At 31.5% G+C, this 8353-nt stretch overlaps 1 long non-coding RNA gene across 2 annotated transcripts; it reads left to right on the top strand.

The window, feature by feature from the left end:
- Positions 1–268: 268 nt before the first annotated feature.
- LOC107848635 lies at positions 269–4873 on the top strand. Of its 2 annotated transcripts, XR_001668134.2 has the most exons (3): positions 269–1003; positions 4221–4435; positions 4521–4873. It is a non-coding gene; the product is annotated as an uncharacterized LOC107848635 (long non-coding RNA). The 2 variants fall into 2 exon arrangements; XR_007049509.1 differs by lacking the exons at positions 4221–4435; positions 4521–4873 and adding an exon at positions 1804–2140.
- Positions 4874–8353: the final 3480 nt, after the last annotated feature.

Genomic DNA, 8353 nt, shown 5'->3' with positions numbered 1-8353 from the left:
AAGGCCCAATACACCTTTTTAACCCTTTTTTTTTCGACATAACAATATTCCATTTCCTTAATAATTAGTATAAATAACATAAATATCAACCCTTTTGAAAGTAATTATATTTTCTCTCGCTTTTTTAATTACTTTACTCTCTCTGTTAATATACCTAACATAACTGATATATACATAGCATTCTGTGTATATGTTAATTTTTTTGAAATATTAAAAACATAAACTGTGTTTTTGTGTAATTTTTAGTAATAATTAACCTGCCCCCTCGCCCAAAACACCTAAACCAACTCGACCCATACCCAGCCAACCTCTATTTTCCTTTCTCCATTAACAACGACAGCAGTGGCATCGATAACAAAAATTACAACAACAAAAACAGCCGAACAAAAACCAATAATGTCGACAACCCCAGCGTACAACGTCTCCCTCCCTATCTGTGTACAATACCCAACAGCCGCACCATCCAAGCCTCTGTCCAATTTAGAAATAGTTAAGAATGTTCCAAGACTATATACCTCATGGATCCTTCGACGTTTAGTTTCGGTAAATTCAGTGAGGAATTCATCAATTTTGTACTATCACAGTACCTACCCGTCCAATTTCTATTGGTAGATGAAGGAACTCATTTTTTCCTTCCAAAATCCCCCAAAATTCATGACGAATTTGATCCCCCTTTTTGGACCAAATTCATCAATTTTAAACCAATTCTAAGCCATTTTAAAATTCAAAACAATACAATCGTATACCCCTCCCCCACCCCCCCTTCAAAAGATCTTCTATAAATAAATAGTGTTGGTTGAAGGTTCGAAATTGGATTGTTTGGAGAAAAATTGGAGATCCACGTCACCGAAGAGTTTAAGAAGAAATACATTTGAAAAACCAACTCCCACGAAATGCTGAAAGTCCGACGAGTCGAAACTGAAATCCTGATGAAAACAAACATAAATTCTGGTGGAATTTTATTTGTTTAAAGCTCGTTGTCTCAATTCCTGCTCCGAAAAAGGTAAAAACTTCATTTTTTTGCACTTTCTGCTTCTTCTTCTTCTTCGTGTTAGTAGTCCTAATGATTTTCATTTGACGATTAGACGTAGTCGTAGTCGTAGTGTATTTTGTTATTGGAATCTCACATTAGGTGAGAATTATGGGACCTCTCTTTTGCGGCAAATATTTTTATAATCTACTGTGTGACTGGTTTCATGAGTAAAACTAGAAATGGGACATGACTTTGTTGTAGCATATCCTCATTTCTGAAAAGTGTTAAGACTTAAAGCATTAAGACATTTTCCAAGTTGAATACCTTCTTTGCTTTAGTTTTCTTCAGTCTATTGTCTTCATCTTAATGTTGCAAGTTTCAGTTTTTTAACTCATTTTTATCACTAAGTCCTTATTTTTAATTAATCCTACTTGTTGTGATTTTTAATCCCCTATCTTGGCATTAAACTTGACTGTGTAGAGCACGTGTTTTGGGTCTGTTTCAAAAAAAAAAAAAAAAATCATTTATAATAGATCCAAATTTGCTAATTGGTGTTTGGTTGATATGGTGAGAGCACTGGTGGTTTAAGCCATAGTTTCTTTTTGCTCTTTCATTTTAAGTGTTGTGTTCAGTAAATTGACGGTTAGGTTGTGGTTGGAAGGATAATTTTTATTTGAGAAGGTTTCTTGATGTTTCCGTTGCTAATCTATCGTGTTGCTAGAATTATCAAAAAATATGTTGTTACTTGATGATTTCCAAATAATCAACTACCTCTCTTTGTGGTAAGTATTTTTGTGTAATATATTGTGTGGTTGGTTAAGAATAAACAGGAATGGGACATGACTTTGCTGTAGCATATCCTTATTTCTGGAAGTTTTTGACTTGAAGCATTAAGACAAGTTTTGGCTCCTCATTGCTATTGGCTTCTAAGCGTGAAGACTTTTGTCCTGAAGCGGCATTTGTTACTAACTCGAATACTAATTTTCCGTATTTGAAGTTGATAATATCATTTTCTTTTATCTAATCTCAACTGATTTCTCATATTAGCGGGAGATCCTGAACTTATTGCTCCAACATTCCTTTGTTTTTATATGAGATTTTCTCAAGCATAAAAGTCAAAACTTGTGTATTCTCTGTTGCTTAAGGACTCCCCAGTGATTCTCTTAATTCTTAGTGTCAAGAAATAGAAGAATGGAAAACATGCTGGAACTGTGCCCAATTTGCTTAACAAAGTCTTTTTCTTATTTGTATATGAGTTTCGGTCTAATGCAAGATAAGACCTTCGTCCTTTTTTTAGTTCATTGGGGTTAAATAAAATAAATGAGTCATCAAGACCGTCGATTGATAAAATTGTTCTAAGACCATGTTGTTAAGCCAATCAGGGAGTGTTAAAAAATCAGAATGTTTGCTAACTTTCATTTTCTGGAAAATTAATATAATAAGTCATTTGGCAAATACTTCGTCTTTTTCTTCCTCGCTTTCAAAGTTGTGAACTTGCTCCCACTTTGATTTCACTCACTACCAAGCTCCCATGTCTCTAACATATGATTTAAATTATCACAGTATCTTGTTTTTCCCTAAACCACGTATGATTTTTGCAATTTGTCAGGCCATCGTTCATCCTTAATTTTTTTGGTTAAAATTAAATGTTTTTTCTTATTTGTTTGTTGCTCCTTTTAAATGCCCTGAAATGAGAATAACATTGTTTGGCGGTGTGGTTATTCTACTAATGGTTTATCTTCTCCCCTTTTGATTATTCACTAATTTGATACTTTTTTATTGCATGAAAATCTTATGCGAGTCTATTAGACTCCAAATTCTTTCTTGAATATTTTGATGGGCCAACGAGGCCCAATGTCATCGAGTTAATCCTCCTCCAAATTCAAAAAATCGACTAAAGTCATGAAGATCAATGTTGTATACAAGTTCAAAGAAGTAAAAATCGAAAAGGAAAGCAAGCATATAGGTCATATACGCTAGTATAAAGTGTATATACAACCAAAAATATGAAAGAAAGAAGTTGATAAATAGCTGCTGTACACAACTGAAAAGGGGATGAAAAGATCCATAAAAAGAGGCACAAAAGCTAGCCAGATTTGAAATGGACCAAACCGGGGTTCAATACTTGAACTTTTCTCCTTTAGTTTATTTGTAAATTCAAATTTAATTATTTGTTATAGTTAACTCTTAAATTTGATTAAATTAAATTAAATTCCCCTTCGAATTAACAATTTTGCTCTATCTTTGTATTTTTCACTGAAAAGGGTATGAAAAAGTCCATAAAAATAGGCCCAAAAGCTAGCCAGATTTGAAATGGACCAAACCGGGTCCAATACTTGAACTTTTCTCCTTTAGTTTATTTGTAAATTCAAATTTAATTATTTGTTGTAATTAACTCTTAAATTTGATTAAATTAAATTCCCCTTTGAATTATCAATTTGCTCTATCTTTGTAATTTTCTTTTTTTATCATTCATTATATAGTCTAAATTCTTAGGTTGGTAAAATAAGTTTTTTTAAGTTTTTCTTTTCAAACAAGACTTTGAAAATCCAAAATGATATTTTATTTTGTTCATGTCTTACTTGGCTTATTCAAGTTAAAGAAAAATTCTCTTAGACATAAAAAAAATAAATTTTCCTTATAAATAGTTTAAATTCTTTTGTAATTGGGCAAAAATTCATAACTTGTTTACTTTCTTTCTTTTATTAAATTTAATTTGTTTTCTAAAATTGATAAAAGAATTGGGCTTAATAAACCTTTCCTCGTGAGAGACTTTTTTCTTAATTTGAATAAATAACTTTTCACTTGAATAAAATGAATGTCATATTTTGCAAATGAATATCAAGATTTTACAAAAATTAGTCATGTTTTTAAAATTAGTCAAATCAACCAATTTGTCTTTTGGTCAACAGTTTTTTAATGGATGCTCTTGAGTGTCATAGAAACCTTCTCAAGGTGTTACCTGAATCCTCACTCATTTTCTCTAATTTTAAGGATTTGTTTTCATTTTCAAGTCTTTAAAGTACTTTTTAATTTTTTCTTGTTGCTTTCTTAAAAAATCAAGTGGCGAGTTTGTATTTTCTTGAATTATTTCTAAATTTTCTTTAAAGTTTTGAAATAGTTTAAAAAGTCAAGAAATAATGTTTCAATTCTTCGAGCCTGAAAGTGATAAAGCACCCGTTATGTTGAACTTGAAGACGAGTGGCTTGGTGGTGCTAAAGTTGTTTTTCTGACGTCTTTATGGCAGAATCAAGTGGTAAGAAGTCTTTAGGCTTCAAGTGCAAAAAAAATTGAATAAAGAACGAAAAGGGTAAGGAGATCGAAAAAGGGCCCTCTGAGAAAAAGAACAAGCCAAATTTCAAAAAGGGAAAACGATTTTTAAGAAGAAAGACGAGAAAGATGAAGTGCTACAATTGTCAAGTTCTTGGGTATTTTGCTCGTGATTGTCATGAGCAGAAAAAGGTAGCATTTCTAAATGCATCTCTAAGTGCTACATATGTTTCTAGCACTATTTTACTAACTGAATCTTATAATATGTGGATTGTAGACTTAGCAGCCACTGACATATGAATCATAATCAAGGAATGTTTGTGAAGTTTCGTTGAGTTTCACTTGGATCAAGGTGGATTTATGTAGGAAATAATGTAAGACTTGAAGTCAAAGGGATTGACACTTGCAAAGTAGACTTGCATGGAGTCTAGTCTTTGATGTTGGATAACGTCCTATATGCTTTAGGAATTCAACAAAACTTAGTATCCGTGTCTGTTCTATTAGACATTGGCTTTAATTTATTTTTAGCCTCAATGGTGTAAGAATAACTATAGATAATGCTTGTTATGATTTTCGACTTCGTTATGATCGCTTTATTGTTTTAGATTATAATCCTTTAATTTATGACAATTATATTGACCGTAATATAATATCATGTTATTCTAGTAATAATATTGTTGATATACTTACATGGCATGCTAGATTGGGTCGCATAGGACAAGATCGAATGAATAGATTAGCAAAAGAAGGACATCTAGGTTCTTTCTCCAAAATTGATATGTCAGCTTGTGAAAATTGCTTTGCCAGAAAGATTACACATAAATTATTTAGAAATGCTAAAAGAGTTGAATTCTCGATGTAATTAATTCATTATGATATCTATGATCCAATGAATGTGAGGTTAAGGTCTGGTGCTTTATATTTCATTATATTTATTGACAATTTCACGTGCTTCGATTATGTCTATTTGATCTCTCATAAATCTGAAGCACCTGAATGCTTCAAAATATATTGAGAATCAATTAGAAAAGGGTATAGAGGTTTTAAAAATCGATAGAGGTGGTGAATATTTGTCAAAATAATTTGAAGAACTTTATACTGAAAAAGACATTATCAGAGAATTAACTACTCTTTATACACATCAATAAAATGGTGTAGCTGAAAGAAGGAATAAAATATTATTGGATATGACAAGGTCCATGATGACACAGGTAAATTCATCAATTTCTTTCTAGGGAGATATGTTATTAACTGTGGCCTACATATTGAATAAAGTGTCTTTCAAATTAGTATCTTATACTACTTATGACTATGGATTAGTAATAAATCAAACTTTAATGAAACTTGAAATTGTGCTGCATATATTAAGGATCGTTTTGGTGAGTTTGATAAATTAAGTTCAAAAGAAAAGAAATGTATCTTATAAGGTACTCAGAATACTCCATAGGGTATGTCTTCATTGGTGAATTGAAAGATAGAAGTACTACTGAGATTGAACTGCGAGATATCACATTCCTAATAAATGATTTTCCCAAAAAGGGTGAAATAAAGAATAGTGAGCTTCTTTACGAAATGTTGAATTCAGATGATCAACTAATGTCGTCGGACATAATTGATAATCCAATAGATCAAGAAAAGGTTCTTGGTCCAAGTAGAAGTTTTGAATTCCAAAATTCTATGAAGAATCTAAACTTCAATTACGTAAGAGTATCAGAAAAGGTTTACCTAAACGATCTTATGAGATTGAGGATTACATTTTCTTGGTATCCTCCACAGAATTGGACGAATCTAATTTTGTGACTGAGGCTTTATTGAACCTTGAAAAATATGAATGGATAAAAGCAATGAAAGAAGAATTAGAGTCCATGAGAATCAATGAAGTCTTGGATATAGCTGACCTTTCTTTTGGGCGTAGAGCTATTGGGAATAAATAAACTCTCAAAGCTAAACGCAAATCAAACGGATCAATAGAACGATAGAAAGCATGATTAGTGGCAAAATATTTTACTCAATAAGTTGGACTAGATTATGAGAAAACTTTTTCACCAGTTATGAAGTTCACTTCAATTCACTTACTTTTGGCCATTGTTGTATGTTTGAATTTAGAATTATACCAAATGAATGTGAAGAATGCTTTTCTCAATGGAAAACTAAACGAGAAAATCTACATAGAACAACCTCAATCTGTAGGTTTTGTTGTTAAGGCCAACAAAAGAAAGTTTGTAAATTAAATAGATCAATATATGACCTAAAGTAGTCTTCAAGGAAATGATATCTAAGATTTCATAAGTGATTTCGTTTGATTTCACCATGATTGATGAAGACCATTGCATCTATGTGAATAAGTCCAATGAAATATTTGTCATTTTTTTCCTATACGTAGATGATATTTTATTAGCTAGAAATAGCATGGAGTATGTGAAAACTGTTAAGTCATGGATTTTAAAGGTATTTGACATGAAAGATATGAATTGGATGTAAAAGTTCAAAGAGATTATTTCAAGAAAGAATTTACATCTTTTTCAAGAAACATACATAAAAAAAAATTGAAAATGCTTTTGAATAAATAGTTACAAATTCATGGATACTCATATAGCAAGAGGTGAAACTTTAAGCCTTGAAATATGTCTAAAGACTGAAAAAGAAATGAAGACATGTCTCGAGTTTCATATTTTAGTGCGGTTGGGAGCTTGATGTACATTATGATGTGTACTCGTATGCCATAGGTCTGGTTAGCAAGTATCAATCCATTCCCACAAGAGAGCATTGAAAAGCAGTAAAGAGAATTTTTTAATACTTGAAAGGAACTGCAAATTATTCACTATGTTATAATAGATTTGACTTATTCATAAGAGGCTATACAAATGTTGATTGGGTTGGTGATTGGTATGTAGAAAATTGATCTCCGGCTATGCTTCCTTACTAAATGGTAGTGCTATTTCATGGAAAAGTAAGAAACAAACTTGTACAACTCTTTTCACCATGAAATCTGAATTTATGGCGTGTACATCTGCAATACAAAAAGTTGTTTGGTTAAAGAGATTTTTTGAGCATTTGAATATTGTCAGGAATTTTAAAGGTCTTGTGATTTTGCATTGTGACAGGCAAGCGGCTATCACATATGCAAAGGATCCTAAGTATCACAGCAAAATCAAACACATTGACATCAAGTATAACTTTATGAGAGACATAGTTGCAAGTGAAAAATAAATTTACAATACATTCCTACACGAGAAACGATAGTTGATCTCTTTATGAAGGCGATATCTAGAGACTTGTTTGAGAAACATGTTATGAATCTAGGTTTACGTAGGATATGATTATATTTATGTATTTTCAAATAACTTGATTTTTATAATATTCTTATCAATATGAGAATCTTGAATTTATGCATGTGATAATGTGTTTTATTAATAAAGTATGCCTAATAAATCATGAGATTGGCTCTCTCATACGAGCTCGCTTCTTGTGTTGAGGAACGTAAAGATATGAGTTCCACCATCATATTATGACTTGTTTTATCAAGTCAGATGTGAGTTCTATAAGAAGATGGGTTTAAGGATTATCAAATAAAGAATAGACATTAGGAGGTGTCTAGACCGAGACTTGTACGATGTTCAATGACTAAGAAAATAAGACACACGCACCAATATATGATGAGAACGCCATAGTACGTGTTTCATACTACATGTTTTTAGCGATCAATGGATTAATGAAAGAATGAATTCCTGCTTCTTCATTATATGAGATCAGAAAAGTTATATTAACTTTTCATTGAAATATCCTTTGATTATTTCTTGAAGTTTCGATTGGTATTGCTACTTTAGCATGTTACTAATAGCCATGAGTAATTTAGCATTGCAGTGTATTCTAGGGAAGCAATTGATCTGGAACAGATAGATTTGAGTAGTAAGGAAAGACGATTAAAATGAATAATTTAATTATCTACATAAGTCGGCTATTTCAGTAATTATATAGGTGTCAAGTGTAATTATGTATATGAAGTTAAAAATGAACCCAAGTTCACCTCTTTAAGAGGATGAGAAATCAGATAAGTAACTACTGAAGTAGTGAATAATGTTTGGGATATTGTGAGTAATAGTATCCTCA

Source organism: Capsicum annuum, unplaced genomic scaffold (assembly GCF_002878395.1).
Source record: "Capsicum annuum cultivar UCD-10X-F1 unplaced genomic scaffold, UCD10Xv1.1 ctg3001, whole genome shotgun sequence".
Taxonomy (NCBI): domain Eukaryota; kingdom Viridiplantae; phylum Streptophyta; class Magnoliopsida; order Solanales; family Solanaceae; genus Capsicum; species Capsicum annuum.
This window is presented reverse-complemented; position numbering and strand designations above follow the sequence as displayed.